We start from the raw sequence: 18,156 nt of genomic DNA, 5'->3' as shown, positions 1-18,156 counted from the left end.
CCCCTCTTGTGGGAGTGGTACATTGTTCCTGGGCATTTTGGTTTATGGAATCTGGGTAATTTTCTCCTACTGTGTTGGTGCTAGTACAATGCTACCAGTGTATGTCTGGGTATTTTCAGTCAAGCAATATAATGTGGTTTGGGGGGCTTGATATATTCATGTATTCCGACATAGGCCAGGTGCTGTTCCTGGTATTAGGACAGTAGTCTGCAGCAGGCTATATACTGCGAGGCAGTTTTAGCCATTGGTATTTGACCATGGCTATTCCATGCTGCTTCTTGTTGTGGTACCAACATGGGGGTGTGGTTATCCTTGCCATTTCTTGCTAGTCACCCTCCTTTTGTAGCTTGTTCCATGTTTTGCGGCTGTACAGCACAGTATGAGGTGTGACCTGGTAGTGTTAGGGTGCTGATGTGAGCCTTGCCCAGTTCTCTATTACAGGACTGGTATCTACATTCTCCATACTGTGTGCGTTTACACTGCACACATCTTGCTGTTTATACATCTGTCATTGGGTAGCATTACATCTAGGTTCCTATCCCTTGTAGAACCTATGAAGGTGGGTTTGTGTTTTGAGACTTACCTATTCAGGGCATGCTGTGGGTACTGACAGCCTTTGCCGGTATCCATGGGGCATGGCATGATAGGTGCACGCCACCCCTAGCAGGTGGTGCATCATGTCAAGCTCCGCATGTCTTCCCAGCCTGAAACACATTGGCTCCCCTTTGACTGACTGCATTACTTCAGCCAGTTATTGCACTTGATCATCCCATCGTCATTTTGTGGCTTCATGCTTGGTGAGGGTGGATGTTAGTCAGGATGCTCAGGTGTGCATATAGTACATGGTGTTACATTACTTAACACATAGCATTCATGCCTCAGGTGGTGCTGCAGGGCTGCCTCTGTCGGATGCGCATATTACACTTCCCTGTACATGTTTGTGAGCAGGTCATGTCATTTTAGGCATCCATGTTATTATTTGAGTGAGTCAGAGGGGTATCATTCCCAGGGTTCCTACTGAGCCAGTGTATGTGCTATGCATTGCCTCTTTGCCAAGGCCAGGGCATACTGGGCACGCCTCCTTCTGCCTACTGGGGCAGGCTCAGGTTGTTCCTCCTCCGAGTCACGCTCTGCCTGTGATGGCCTTGGCAATGGTGGGGGCTGTTTGGCCCGGCCCTATGCTGGTCCTGCTGCAGCTGTTTTCGCAAGATCATATTATGTAGCATAGCACATACCATGACAATTTGGGTACATGTAGTTGGTGTGTACTGCAAGGCTCCACCAGATGTGTCCAGACACCGGAACCGTGACTTGAGCAGCCCAAACACACGCTCTATTACATTACGTGTTTGTGCGTGTGCCTCATTATGGCGTTCCTGTTCAGGTGTGTGTGCGTTTCTGATGGGTGTCATCAGCCACGGCTCCAGTGCATAACCTGCATCCCCCACTAGGTGTCCGTGTGGGATGTCCCCATTGGCAAATGTCTGGTACAGCTGCGTCAAATGCCAGATGTGGGAATCGTGGTAACTCCCAGGGCAGCCAGCACACACATTCATTATTATGCCCTGGGCATCACACACGACCTGGCAGTTGATGGAGGGGAAGCCCTTGCGGTTAATGTAGGCCCTACCCCGCTCACCGGCTGGTGCTTTGATGCATATGTGCGTGCAGTCTATTGCACCCAGTACCTCAGGGTATTCCGCTATTTGATGGAAGAGACGCATATTGCTGGCCAATACCTCACGGGCATTGGGGAAATATACATGATCACCGACATGTGCTGACATGGCATCCAGGAACTGGTGCAGTACCCTGGAGGCTGATGCCTGTGATATCCCCATCATATCGCCAGTTGGTCTCTGGAAGGTACCTGTTGCTAGTATTCTTAGGCCAACACATACCTTGGTTTCCACTGGGATGGGTTCCCCTCTGTTGGTTCTGTGTGTGAGGCGTGGCCTGCACAGCTCAACAATTTGCTGCAGGAGCTCTCTGTCCACTCTATAGCGCTCTACTATCTCCAGCTCATGTAACCCGTGGTAGGTGACCCTGGGCCTGTACACTTCTCTCCATCTCCTCACTGTGGGTTGTCTGGCACCATCTGCATTGTCAACACCCTCAGCAAGTCGCCTATGTCTCATTATGACAGCTATGGCAGCCCCTAACATTTCTGCTCTGAGTGAAGCTTTTTCAGTTTTCACTTCTATTAGCTTACTCCTGTCTTGCAGTGTCTCTTAAGGGAAACATCCTGCACTACTGTTTGCAGAGTTTTAAGTGCTGGGCTGGGCTACTATTCTGCCTGTGTAATTGCCTGCTTCTAATTGTTTTCACCTGCTAGCTTCAGCAGTTATCCCTGCTAGCTTCCTATTAATTCTGTTGCTTCCTTTTTCCTCTCTGTTTCCTCTGGGGGGAGCAATGTGCATACCATCAGAAACACGCTCACAGTGGCTTACACGCGCGCACACGTGCTTACACGGTTCAGAATCTACTTATTCGGGTTAAAACGCGCAAACACTGTTACACGTCTGCCAACAGCCTCCAACATACTCAGCCTGCCCTACACACGCGCACACCCGCGCAAACAGTGTTAAACATCTCCCAACACGCTCCCACATGCTCAGACTGCCTTACACGCGCACACACTGTCCTACTCGCGCTTCATGACGCGCACACGTGCACATGCACGCCCAGCAAGAAACTTTGGTGTAAGTAACAGTGTACACCTTCCATTTCTTGACTTTCCATGACTTATCTAGTGGCACACCTCTTTCCATGATCTGTGCCTGTCATCTGTCATGTTACACTGGCCTCCAATGAACTGCATTTCTTTCTACCATTCCCCCCTGTGATGTCACCTATCTCCTACTCTATTCCTCCCCCTTATGTATCTCTTACACTACTCAGACTGTGCTCATTTGCTATGTGACTGTGAGATTCAGTATCCGTACCCTCATTTACATGAGATTGCCTACTAATGCTTAGTTACATGTCTTAGACTCAGCTTCCCCCCTTAGCAACCACTACACGGTGGCCATGTTGTTTTTGGTCTGCTGGTCCCTGCATTGTCATTCCATGTATTGCATGAAACCCACATTTGTGGGTTTATAACCTTCTTTTTTATGTTTTTATACAGCGCAGCCCATTTGCGCAGGGTTGCACTGGGTCTAAACATCGGCAATTGCCGAAAAAAAAAATTATAATTTTATTATTTTGGCATCGGGTTATATTGCCAATGGCCACATATTTGGCCATTGGCATGCTGCCTGAGTCATATGCAACCTTTTTTTGGAGCTGACATGGCTCCGTTGTGGAATTTGCAGAAATGTACTCAGTTGTCAACTGAGTACATTTCTGCAGCTAAAACGTCTCCTACACGGACTGGTTTCTGCTTCATGGATCGCTAATATACCTCATTTGCATACCTTTCGGATGCAAGTGAGGTATTTAGCATGTCCACGCCCAGTCCGTGTAAGAGACGTTTTAGCTGGTCTCTTACACGGAGCTTAGGGCTGTTCCTGGATCGCGAGGCTTGCATGGAGTGTTGCACATCTCTTACACTCCGTGCAAGCCTTCGTGAATCCTGCCCTTTGTCTTTATTTTTGTTCTTCAGATACTGAAAAACTATAATTTCATCTCCTTTTGCACACATGCTTTCCCAGTACAATATGTTCTTTCTAAGTTACACCTTATTTGACTGTGAAGACATAGGCATTATCTTCAACCAAAAGTTATTTTTTTTATCCCACAGATTTCTACTCCCCTCATACACACTGCCACTGACAAATCAGACTAATGGTCATTCAATTGCAGTTAGGTGATTTTAGGAAACAGATCCTTTCACAAACGGACTGAGTGCCTACCTCTAAAAAACTATTTACTGACTGCTTACACCTCTGTAGTTTGTATGAATAAGTGAAAGAAATTCTGGCCACACTAATGCATTTCAGCTTATTTTACACACAGAGATACACAAACACAAAACACTGCCCATGGCAAAGCCATGTGAACAAATATTAACTTTAACAAGTGAATGTAAAGCCAGTTGTTTTATATATAGCCTACCTTACCATCCCCAAAAATAACCACATGATAAATGCATACATATCCACCTCCTGAAGTTGATGTGGCAAGGTGCTGGAATCTTTATACACCTCTCTTGTTTCTCTGCCACTGTAACATAATGCATCACATAAACACAAACACACACAGGAACAAATTTGCAAGCACACAACACACACACATATTTATATATATAGATATATATATATAGATATATAGATATAGAGCTATATATATATATATATATATATATATATATATATATAGATATATATATATATATACACACACACACACACACACACACACACACACACACACACACACACAAATGCACTGTCCTTGACAAAATAGCCACTTTTATCTAGTGCACAGCTGTTGTTCATGATGAAGTGACAAATTCTGGCCACAGTAACGTGCCTTAGATTGTTTCTCAGAACACACACACATTTGCATTGCCTCTGACATGTCATATTGATGATTATTTATCTGCAATCAAGTGATTGTAAAGTTAGTTGCTTTTGCACATAGCCTACCTTCCAATGCCCAAAAAATAACCACTGTGTGACAGGGAAGACCTCTGATATTTGACTCTAATTACTATCTGGTCTCCTACAACAGCAGCACCTTAAGCTCTTTAAGCTTAACCTCCAACCCAGATCACCCTTTAAAGAAGATCCTTCAAGCATGAATTGTTGCTATGTGCAATGTGCAGCGTGTGTCATTAATACTACCTACAGGTTTGTCTTATACCCTGTCATCATTTTTTTTTATTTATCAGAAAAGCCATATCCAAAGATCACATTATCCATGGCTCCTACTGTATGTTCAATAACTATAAGTGCACTCCTTGGAACCACAATAATTTAAATGCAATATGGGAAATATATAAGAAGTCTGAATTTGTTGAATTTTGCAGAACTCTCTCTCTCTCTCTCTCTCTTATACGTTGTACAATGTGGGAGATGAAACAACTACATCAAAAGGGCTAGTCCTCCTACAAAAGAATGATTTTTTTTTAATATGTGCAAGTGAGTTTAACATTTCTCTATTTTAGAAGACTGTCACATAATTCATGGATTCAAAGTTTTAAATGTTACACTTACAATAATTTGTAGAGCATCTGTTCACCTCTGCAGTCTCACTTAATTTGATAGGAATTCACTGTTAAATATTGACATCAGATGCAGCTGAGCAATCAGTATCACTTGCTATCTCACATAGTAACAGGACATGATCAGACTTTTGAACTGATTTTCAAAAAAAAAAAAAAAAAAGAACAGAGTTGTAAATACTGGATATATATGTCAAGTAATTCCCAGACAAGGAACACAGAGACAGAAGGAAAAGTGCAATTCCTTTTGTCTCCAGAGTGATTGTAAATTAAAGTTCTGTGCTCTTTGTGTAACGATTTATGACCAATAAAACTCTTTTGAAAGGTTTTCATGACCTAGGCATTCTTTTTTAGAGAGAAAGAAAAGAGTAGCAACGTTAAAGAAAACATTGCTTTCTTTGTAGAGATCACAGTACTGTAGTACAGAAGGGCCCTCACACAGCTGATTATGATGGAGATCACAGCCCATAATCCTAAGGAAAGAAGCTGAGGCATTTAAATGAGAATTTTCTACAAAACAAGACAAATTATTACAATGTATTTTCACTTAAACCATCTGCTATTCATAAAACAGAGTAATATACTGGAATAATGAGGAATGGAATCTTGTTTTCAAGCAGTTGTCCAAAGAATCAAATAAAACAGGGAACATTTAAAACTGGCTTAGTTTCACACTTCAGGTGCTGAATGAAGACATTCAGGGTGCCCCATGTTCTCACAGTACCATTTTCAGATTTCTCCTAGCACTACATTAGTATACTTAAATGTGTATGACAAGCAGAGCTATATAGTAAATATTATTTCTACAAAATTGTTATATTATTCACATCTTTCTTCTTGTTCTGTCACCACTACTCTCCTCATTTCTACAGAAACTCCAAGAGACTATACACCACGCCTGACTGAGACCTCCCTCTGTTACTTTTAACTACTGGATTAATACTTAAACAATTATAGTTTTCACAAGACATATGTCAAGGTCTTTAGAGTTATCCTGAGAGGTGATGTGTTCATTAGTGCAGTGTTCACATTTCCCCAGCAGCTATAATTGTGCAGTCAAATGTCAAGTGCAGTGAGCCAAAAAATGTTCTCCGACACTATATAAATTAACAAAATACGGTTGTATACATTGTTGTGAACTTACATATATGGGGTTGGAGGCAGGGAGTGTGATGGAATAAAAACACATAAGACATTGCAGATTTCTGAAAAAAACACAGCAGAGCTGGGAGACAAGAATAAACAGTACTGCAGTTCAAACATACAATGCACAGGAGCAACAAATCCTTGCAGCAAAAGACATATGTGGAAGCCAAATACTAACAGGAATCTTTAAAGTTTGCAATAGATGAAGAACAATGTTAACTTTGGGTTGAGTTTGTTTGCCCTCATCAGTTATTACTTTCTATTTCTTGTGAGTATTTCCTATGCAAGAAAGCCACTGTTGCCAAAAAAGTAAGGTGTTACTGTTTTCAAGTTATTCTGACCTTTGTTCTACTAAATATTGTGCTGTATTCTTCTTCTTCTTCCGGCTTTTCCTGGTTAGGGGTCGCCATAGTGGATCACCTGTCCACTCATGATTGGCAGTAGAGTTTTATGGTGTCGAGTTGCCAGCCCAGCACTCAACCTTCTATAGAAGGCACACACACACATAAGGCCAATTTAGTGTGTCCAATCCACCTACAGCATGTCTTTGGGATGTGGGAGGAAACAGGAGCACCTGGAGGAAACCCACACAACCACAGGGAGGACATGCAGACTCTGCACAGAAGGCACCCTAGCTGAGGATTGAACTGGAGAACCTCTTGCTGTGAGGCAGCAAAGCTAACTGCTACACCACTGTGGCCGCCCAATTGTGCTGTATTCTCTGTGTGGATATTTAAACAAATCACAACAGTTAAGGCAATTTATTACAACTGATAACAATTATACCAAGGCTTGTGCACTCATACCTGATAGCTGTGTTTCACCTCTGTTTTATAAAATAAATTTACATCTTACAATACATTACATACCACCCTTAAAAATTCTCATAATTCTGCCTTGCAGGGTTGGCATTAGGTGAAATATCACCCTAACTAAATGGCTCCGTGGCACACATCCCCTCTGTTTTACTGGACCTCACTCAAAACAAACACACACATACACACACACAGACACACACACACACACACACACACACACACACACACACACACACCATTGCCTGCACCTCCCCTGGTCACCCCTTCCAAAGTGACTTCTCACATTATCCAGATTACTTTTTCAGCTTTTTTTCTGCATCCCTTAAAACACTTTAACTGAGTCAGAGGGTAATGCAACAACTGTGGCAGAAATAACTGAATTAAGCCAGGGGCTCTTGGGGCATGTTCTGAAGTGCATTTTAGAGCTTCCTACAAAGTTTTTGATCCAATGATGGCCGGAACAAAAATCATGACTAAGGAAATATATACTTCAGCTTTGCTTTTTCCTGCACCTTTCAGCACACCTTAACTGGCCAAGAGTGCACTGTAATAGGTGTGGAATAAATAATCACATTAAGCCAGAGGTATGAGGACCACTAGGCCGCCCAGCAAACATTGGGTTATAGATGATGTGAGTTACATTTTAGAGTCACTTTCCAACTTTTTAAAGTATTGGTGGCCTGAACAAAAAACATGAGCAAAGAAATTCAGTCTTTATTTTTTTCTTTCAAGGAATATTTTTGTCTGACACAACAGATCATAAGAAAATACTTATAAAGATATGTACACTATAACTGCCTCCCTACCCCTCCCCCCCCCAAAAAAAAAGATATTCACCTTCTGTGTAGCCCTTTGGTCTTAGACTGGAGTGAAGGCATAAAACTGCCACAGTCCTATATTTCAAGTGGCTGCTGTTAAACATATATACAGCACGCCTCATCACCTCTTCCCCCAAAACAGCCACCTTCTGTGTACCACCCTAATGTCAGACTAGGAGAGAACTGAAAGAACAAATAGAACACAGTAACATAGTTCAGGTTGTTGCCATTATATGTATATAACAGCATGTCTCCTTACCCCTAACCCCCCAAAAATAACCACTCATATATGTTTCTGATCTCCTAGTGCATTCCAGCTCACTGCTCCTAAACAGTGCACTGCCTCTAGGCACGTTACAGTGACCTTCTGTACATATCTCTGAAATTTTGGGGGTGGTTCTTTAAAGAAATAATATCCTCACTGTCCACAGCTCCTGCATAAGCTAAGAGGGTTGATTGTAAAAAAAATGAATATAGTAATGACCACACCATTCCCAGCTCCTCACACAAGCTATACCAAACTTCTGTGCACACCTCTGGCACAATATCTGGTAGATGGAGCAGAGGATTAAGATTATGATATGTTTACAAGCAGGTAGAGGGTTTGATTCCCTCAGCCTTCACTTGCTTCTGTGTGACCTTGAGCAAGTCACTTGACCAGGCAGTGTCTTGCAGCAATTGACAATTTGGGCTAGGCTCACTGATAGTTCCCTGGAGTGCATGCTCAGTATGAACCTATGAGCGCATGGCTGGTCTTAGACCAGATGAGGTTGCAACATTGCACATGTCCACAAGTAAAAAATGTGATATTATTATTATTTCTGTTTTTTAAACACAGAGACACTGACATTTCCCTTGAAAGCCAGGTCTATAACAAGATACATGCATACATGCACACACACACACACACACACACACACACACACACACACACACACACACACACACACACAATGCCCATGCTCTTGACAAGCCGGGTATATCACAATATAAGCACATGCGTACCTACATACAAACCAAGAGAATGCCTTTTCACCTACTCCATGTCTTTGGAATGTGGGAGGAAACCAAAGCAGATGAAAACCTACCCTAGAATATAACCAGTGCTGTGTGGTGTGAGATGGCAATGCTACTTACTACACCACTGTCACTGAACAGTTACCTTCCCGGGCATCCTTCTTCTGCTTGACCACCAAAGATAGCCAAATATCACATGTGATGTTAATGCTTGTGACGGAAAATGAAAAAAAGCATGGCCAACTTGTTACACTTAAATACAATGCAACCCCCCAAACACATACACAAACATAAGCCATAGCAATACTAGTTTTACATTGATATCAGCAAACATGGTACATTGTATAACATTACTCCTGTCTCTCCAAATCGATGACTGCTGTTTACAGTGATCAAACAACCACAAGGGTATGTCACTTATATCCAGATATGACCATCAATTAATGTCTGTTGACTGGCCATGTACACCTCCGACATACAATTGTAATAAAAAATATAACAGTATAAATAACAAAGCATTCCATCTGACCTCACACAAAAACACTAGTCTTTTAAAGCTAGATTACTGACCATTTATAATGAGCAAATGACAAGTTATTTTCATTTACAAATATCTCCCACACCCACCCAGCAGTTATAGCCACTCCTCTATCTCACCTTTGCTCCATAAAAACAGCACCACACGTTGAAGTACAGCAAGAGGTTTCACAAAAATATCATAAATTCTGCAAAGGCAGAACAAAGTAGCCTATAACACCAGAAGAATGAGCAAACAGTAGCAGCAGCACTGGAGGACATACCTTTGAAATAGCAAGACAGTGTCCAAAATTCCATTCAGATATAAAATCCAAGCACTGCAGAAATCTGTAAGCCATTCACTGAGCTCACGTTTAGACTAGTATATCATAGCTTCTAATCTCATTGGATGAACCTTGACCCCTGCCACATACTCATGCAGCATGCTCTGATGATGTCATGGCAGATATGATCAAGATGTTGGGTGAGTTAGGGGAGAAATGGCTTCAGAGGGTTCTCATAGCAATATAGAGAGACAGAAAGGTGCATCCCAAATGACTGGAGAATAAGCATACTAGTGCCAGTATACAATGACAAAGGGGACATTCACAACAGTGGGCAGTATAGAGGTAGCAAATTACCATCACATTGTATGAAAGCTCTGGAGAGGGTGACTGATAAATGAATAGGCAGAGTAGCAGAAAGTAAGATGAGAGATGAGCAGTTTGGATTCAGATCGGGATGCAGCATAACCTGGTCAGTGAGACAAAAAGTGTAGAAGAAGCTAAAAGGAAGAAAGATTTCAATTGACTATACCTAGACTTAGAGAAAGTATATGGCAAACTCCAAAGAAAGTTGATTTGGGCAGTCTGGTGATGGTTTGAATTCCCAAAATTATTGGTAAAATTAGTGCAGGTTATGTATAAGGATCCAATGATACAAGTCCAAACAGTGTTTGGACTCAAACAGGTGTAATGGCAGCAAATGGGGGGATGAAAATTGGAAGAAGTTGAGAAGTGAAATAGTGGTATAGGTAAACAGCTTCAATTATTTAGAAGGAGTGGTTGAGGAGAAGGGAAGTCTGAATGAGGAGGTCAAAGCTAGAATCAGGGAGACTGCAGCCAACTGGCACAGAGTGTCAGGGGTAGTGTGTGACTGAAAAATGCCAAAGAAGCTGAAAGGTAAGGTGTACAAAACAGTTGTTCAATCAGTGGTGGATATAAAGTGCATGAGATGAATAGTGGGATGCACACTATGGGACAGATGAAGAAAAGAGGACATCAGAGCAGAAGCTCAAGTAGCTCCAATTGCAGAGAAAGTCAAAGAAAACAGATTACGGTCATTTGGGCACATGTGCAGGAAGGCAGAAGACAATCTGGTGAAGATTTTAAACAGACAGAAAGAAGGCGAAAGGAAATGAGAGAGTACAGCAAAGAGATGGGGGGGGTTGTGTATTGGAAGATCTGTGACTGTCAAAGTAAGAGACTGTCATTGAGTCAAGAGAGATGGCAACAGTTGATGCAACACATTGACCTCATGTATAAAATGAGAAAAAGGGGGCTGATGATAATGATGATAAGTGAACACAAGGTACTGGTCAGTGAGCACAGTTCTCTGTGAAACGCATACCAGTTTAATAACTGGTTGGTGGCAGGCCATCTGTCTGATGTATTATGGATGTCATGGGCAGTCTTAAGGTCCACATTCATTTTTCATTCATTTTTCTCTACAACTAAAGTTATTGGATGTGACTCATGCAGGTTACCGTGAGATACTTGCAGCTTGTTAATGTTGCCCCCTTTGTGTCAGTGGAGCAGCACAGACACAAGGCCTATTAAACCACAGAGGACCAGACTTTAGTAATGACCCTAAGGTCTGGTTCTCAAAAAGGGGTCAATATATGTGGCTTACTAACCAAGTGAACAGTCATGACTCCTTGGAGCTAAGAAAGCTATGCATGCTAATATATTCTTTTTCTCCTGCCTATCATCAAAACATAACTGGCAGATTTTGCAATTTTCACATTTTTTCTTAGATAAAGCAAACTGCTCTGTTCTGCATAACTAGTTTTCATATTGTTCTATGCTTCATGTAATTACAATTTGAAATGTGCAATGTCTAGGTTGGAAATTCACTTCCTTCTGGATCTCACTTAAACCGGTATGACCCTGACCTCTTAGTGTTTATCCATCTCTTATTTTTTTTAATGAGTGTTAGTTTTGTTTGCTTTTGTTTTTGCCATTCATTTGATAACCCGGTTAGTTCATCAGGCACAAGTGCCTCTTTTCAGAGATGACCTGGGGGTTCTGTCAATTTATGTTATTTTCTCACTGACAAATTAGCTTACCAGGCTAGTGAAGCCCATATCATGGTGGATCAAAGAACAGCTAGTACACTGAATGGTTTGCACATTTAGTTGTAGCCCACCATTCAGATAAAATAACCGCAGCATTATCCTCAAATGACTGCTGAACACCGTAAAGTAAGCCCTTGTAGAAACAATCAGTAGTTAAAGGTCTTCTTAATTCAGAAGCACTGCTGTTGATCAAGTAATTGTTAGCCGGCTCTGAAAATATTCTTGTTTAGTCACTTCTGCGTACTGCTGACAGGTAGGTACATTAGAGCTTGCCTTATTGAAGGTGCTTTACTGTATTCATTCAGAGTGATGGAACTCTGAAAAAAGGAAATGTGTGTTTTTAGCTTTGCAATATTTTTATTTGTGTTTATGATATATATATATATATAGAGAGAGAGAGAGAGAGAGAGAAATGGATAGAGAAAAATGAGAGAAACCATTGCATCAGGGGCAGCACATGGTGCATCCTACCTGCAAAAATTATCGTTTTTACTATTTTCTGCTGTTTTATAGACTTTTTATGTATACAGTGTTGATAGGGTTTGTGAAGGCTGCCAGCCCAGCTAGCTAGAATTTTGTAAATAATTCTATGTCATTGTAAATATTAATATGATCCATAAGCTTGTCTACAAATGGAAGTAACCTATATTTTATGTGCTGAGCTTCAATGTAACCACAGTGCACCCTGCTGGAAAAGAGCAGAAATGTATATGGACTATATGCCTGTGCAAATGTATGTTTTCATATAGAAATTGGGACATACAGAGTTAACTTTGCAAACTCTCAGAATATAAATTAAGAGTTTTACGACTGTGTTTACCACAGCTAGAAGACAGAATGTCTGTAGCTAGAGTTTCTTTCTATTGTCTTAAGGCAGAAATAATTTCTAGGTTTAAAAAGTGTTAATTGTTTTATGACTTCCAGTTTCAGGCAAGTGTCTAAGAGATAAGTGTCAGCATCTGAAAGATAAGTATTTCTGACAGAGATATATTAAATTCTGTTGGTTCCTGTTAGCCTGAGAACTAAGGGCATAGTGACAAGAATGATGTAATCTGAGATGACCCAGCAGAAATGTTTGATAGTAATTTAAGAACTATCTCAGAGAGAAAGTCAGCGCATTTTGTATTTGTCTCTGGATCTGAGCACATCCATCTTCAGTGCTTCTCATCTGCATTTGCTTTGCTCTGTAAGTAAGGATTAGATTATAGTATCTCTTTCAGAGATAGTTAGGAAAATAGTAAGATCAGTCTAGATGCTTTCTGTATTTATGTGAGACTGTCCTGCAATGTTGTTTTAAAGTATTTCCTGTGATTATGAACTCTGCTGTCACTGTATTAAGTTATTGAGTATTGTTTTGTTCTTTTATTATTTATTATTAAATATATTTAAACCTTTTAATTCTGGCTGGTTTTGTTTAGAGATATTTAAGCTCTTTGAGTACTTGTATGTATATGGTAAAATTGTACAGGCCACTCTTAAATAGCCTTAGTCTTGGACACACTTACCATTTGGATAATAGTAACATTACACAGTAAGATTGGGCACCATTTGGTAAGGGCCTTTATACTAGCTAAGTAGTGGTTGGTGGCAGTGATAACTACCTTATAGTCTGGGTAGAAGCGGCATAGCTAGTAAACCTGTGCCAGCCTTCCCCAGGAGTGTATGTGTGTTTGTATATAAATCAAATCTCAAAGTGTGTGTGTGTGTGTGTGTGTGTGTGTGTGTGTGTGTGTGTGTGTGTGTGTGTGTGTGTGTGTGTGTGTGTGTGCGTGCGTGTGTGTGCTACTTGGGCAGAGACATGAAGCACTGGTTGGCAGAGAGGGTGCTGGAGGTTTTGGTTTGACCACTCAGCTGAAATCTTAACCCTATAGCTGTGCCAGTGGGTAGTCTTATTGGGGATCTGGAGAAAGAGGGAGAAGCCAGCCCCAGACTGACTGTGATCTCTGTGTGCTCTTAAGGAAAATTGTACTTTACTGTGTGTGCATTTGTCATCCTCCCAATGTGCACATCCCTCACTGGTATTAGTGGTGATAATTGAGGCTCCTTGATTACTTGGCCAGTGCAGGGATGTCACATATTAATTGGTGGTAGTGGTGGGATAGCCACATCACATATTAATTGGTAGTGGTTTGTTAGCCACATCACATATTAATTGGTAGTGGTTTGTTAGCCACATCACATATTAATTGGCTTGTAGAGGTGTGGATATTGAATTCCTGTAGCTTCTGTTCAATGATCACTGAAGGTGTTTTTGCACTCTAAACCAACCATGCAGTGAGCATTCAGAGTTCATATCACAATTGTTTTATTTCTTTTGTTAACTTAGTTAGTCAGGGAGAGCAGCCAAGCATGTCAGCAGAGGAGTATGGCAAGCTGACAATGAGCCAGTTGGCTGAGATGTGCCAGGCTAAAGAACTGGTGCATAGAAACCTGACTAAAGCTGACATGCTTGCAGCTTTAGTCACAGCTGCATCAAAGAATAGCAACCAGGTGGACGATCAGGCTGGCCGTGGAGATGTACAACTCTCAGAGAATGGAAAGCTCAACATTTTCACAGAGGACTTAAAAATCCATATGGAGTTAAAGAGACTTGATCTAGAGGCCAAGCATTTGGAAACAGAGGCAGCAGAGAGACTGAGGCATCTAGAGACTGAGGAAAATGAGAAACTGCTATGCCTGGAAGCTGAGGAGAAGGAGAGGCAGAGGCAACATGAAAAGGAGATGCTGACTCTTATCCAGAGTCACGGAGGTAATGGGAAAAGGAATAACTGAACCCCAGAAGCAACAAAGGTCAGTAAATTTCTTCCACAATTTACAGAGGGGGATAATTTTGATAGTTTCATTCATATGTTTGAGAGGGTATGTAAACAGTATAATGTTGACCAAGGGCTCTGGGTACGGTTCCTGACCCCCTTACTCTATGGTAAAGCTATAACTGTTCTGTCCAAACGTTTGATAATGACTGCGTAAATTATAATGTTGTAAAGAATTGTTTGCTAGAATTTTTTAAGCTAACACCTGAAGCTTATAGGAAAAAGATTTGTGAGCATAGACACAAGGCAGATGAAAGTGTGTGTGAATGTGTTGCTGAATTAAGCACTTATTTTCATACGTGGGTGAGTGGATGTCATTTCACCACTTCTGAAGGGCCGGTAGACCTTTTGGTGAGCAAACAAGCCCTTAGCACTTTGCCTGAGGATATGAGGATTTGGTTAGCTGATAGACAATACCTTATTGTAGATGAGTTGGGGAAGAAGGGACACCTATACCTAGCAAGCATGGCATCACTGAACAGGAAAGGGACACCCAGTGCTGCTCATGGATCTAAGGGAATCCATGGTGGGCAGCCCAGACTGCCCAACAGAATATGCCAGTAGCAGGGGAAGCCAGTAGTCCAGGTACACATCCAGGATCTAGGCTTAAATGTTTTAAATGCAACTAGTGGGGCCATGTAGCATACAGATGTCCATGGACGCAAGGCGGGGAACAAAAGGAGGGAGACCCAGTAAATGGGAATGACAAAATGCCAATAGCAGGTTGTCTCGAGACAACAAGGGTACCAAACTACCATCCTACAGATGTCCTGATAGGGAATGATTTTGATAATGCAGTACCATGTGTTCATGCAGTTACATGCAGTCAGGCTTGGAGACAAGCATGTGGGTCTGGTAGCCTGGAGGAGACCCAGACAGACCACACACTTGCAGCCAAGACTGGTGAGGTGGTTAATTCAGGGAGGGAGCTACTCTGTAGCAGTGAGACTGAAGGTTAACCACAGCTGCTTGTGGGTGCTAATGTTCCCTTGAACAGAGTGACTGCAAGGGCAGAGATGAGTAGTAGTACCCAGGCTAACAGTGAGGCACCGCTGTCAGAGGATACCAGACTTCCTGTGGAAGGGAAGCTGGGAAAGGTTACAAAGAGAGAGTTGAGATAGGCTCAGCTCTCAGATCTTACATTAAAAGGCCTGGGAGAGGAAGCCAATGAGGCACCTGATTCTCAAGGGATGGTGGAATCTGTATACTGGGACAAAGGGTTACTGTATAGAGAGTGGACCGCTGAGGGAGGGCTAGAGGGTGAGAGAAAATTAGCAGTTGGCAATGCCCAGAGTCTACCATCTGGCACTTCTAGCCGTAGCCCATGATTTTCCCTTTGCAGGTCATATGGGCATAAAACGTACAAAGAAACTTATTATGCAGAACTTTTATTGGCCTGGGATTTCCAGAGATGTAACAGGGTTCTGCAGGACATATGAGCAGTGCCAAAAGGTAGGCAAGGGTGGAGACAAGGTGAAAGCTCCTTTGACGCCTTTGCCTGTGATTGAGGAGCCATTTCAGAGGATAGCTATGGATATTGTGGGGCTTCTGAGTACCCCAAGTTCCATAGGGGAAAAAGTATATCCTATCAGTAGTAGATTATGCTACCAGATACCCTCAGGCAGTGGCTCTGTCCTCCATTAAGGCAGAAAAGGTGGCAAATGCTTTGTTACAGATTTTCAGCAGAGTAGGTTTCCCAAAAGAAATACTGACTGACAGAGGTGTTAATTTCATGTTAGATCAGATGACTTGTCTGTGGAAGTACTGTGCAGTGAAGCACATAAAGACCACCCCCTACCATTCCCAGACAAAACCATGCTGTGGGCATTTGCAGACCTGTTTAAGAGGGACTGGGACAAATATCTGCCTCATCTGTTGTTTGCTTACAGAGTGTTTCCTCAGAAATTCACAAGTTTTTCACCCTTTGAGTTGCTGTATGGGTATAGGGTGAGGGGACCTCTAGATTTACTTCGAGATGAGTGGAAGGGTGAGTGTGAATCCCATAGAATATGTTGTGGCATATGTCCTAAACCTCAGGACAAGGCTCAGGGAACTCATGGGCTTGTCTCAGGAGAATCTGGCAGAAGCCCAATAGCAGAAAAAGGTCTGGTATGACAGGAATGCTCAAGCTATAGAGTATGCTGTAGGGAAGCAGGTAATAGTTTTCATTCCTGTCAGACACAACAAGCTGCAGGCAGCTTGAGAGGGACCCTTCAAGGTGGTAAGGAAGGTCAGTGATGTTAACTACATCATAGAACTGCTAGGCAGGAGGCAGGGGCACACATTGTACCACGTTAACATGATGAAACCTTACCATGATAGGGAGGCAATTGTGCTGAGTATATGCACTGGATTGCAGGAGGAGTCTGAAAGAGATCTGGTGACTGATCTCCACAGTGAGACTCAGACTGACACATCAGTGGAAGGAGTAGCAATGTCCCAGCAGCTATCCCTTACCCAGGTTCAGGAAATCCGAGCAGTATTACAGGAGGTTAGGGACATGTTCCCTGGAAAACATGGGTGCACCCACTTGGTGCAGCACCATGTGGATATAGGACCCCAAAGGCCTATTAGGCAGGCCCTTATAGGGTGCCTGAGAGAGTCGAACATACTCTGAGGGAGGAGATATAGGAAATGTTGGAACTAGGGGTAATTCAGGAGTCCAGCAGTCCCTGGGCTTCTCCAGTGGTGCTGGTACCAAAGAAGGATGGCAGCACCAGGTTCTGTGTGGACTACAGGAAATTAAATAGTCACACAGAGTCAGATGCTTACCCCATGCCTAGGACAGATGAAGCCCTAGAGCAGCTGGGTAGGGCTAAGTATCTTACCACCATTGATCTTTCCAAGGGTTACTGGCAGGTGCCTTTGACTCCCAGTGCTAGAGAGAGGTCAGCCTTTGTGACTCCTTTTGGCTTGTATGAGTTCACAAATATGCCCTTTGGGATAAAAAATGCACCAGTGACTTTCCAGAGGCTGGTAGATTGTATCCTAGCAGGAAGAGGAGATTTTGTCCTTGCTTACCTAGATGACATTGCCATCTACAGCCATTCTTGGCAAGAGCACCTTCAGCATGTCAGGGAGTTGCTGGGCAGACTACAGAGGGCAAGGTTGACCATTAAGCCCAACAAATCCCAGGTGGGCATGGCAGAGGTCTCCTAAATGGGACATAGAGTGAAGAGTGGCAAGATCAGGCCAGAACCTGCCAAAGTGGAAGCCATTCAGGCATGGCCTGCACCTGTTACTAAAAAGCAGGTGAGGGCATTTTTAGGGACAGAGGGATGCTACAAAAAGTTTGTCCCCAGTTATAGAACCTATAGCTGCTTCCCTCACAGACCTGACAAGGAAAAACAGGCCAGATAAGCTATTGTGGACCCCAGCATGTGAACAGGCATTCCAAAAGCTTAAAGGAGCTTTGGGAGGACCCCTTGTGTTAGCTAGTCCATATTACAGCAAAGAATTTGCTGTGCTGGTGGATGCTTCAAGCCATGGGGTGGGAACTGTA

The sequence above is a fragment of the Protopterus annectens genome, chromosome 6.part1 (assembly GCF_019279795.1).
Source record: "Protopterus annectens isolate FY-2018-M chromosome 6.part1, PAN1.0, whole genome shotgun sequence".
NCBI classification, from domain to species: domain Eukaryota; kingdom Metazoa; phylum Chordata; order Ceratodontiformes; family Protopteridae; genus Protopterus; species Protopterus annectens.
This window is presented reverse-complemented; position numbering follows the sequence as displayed.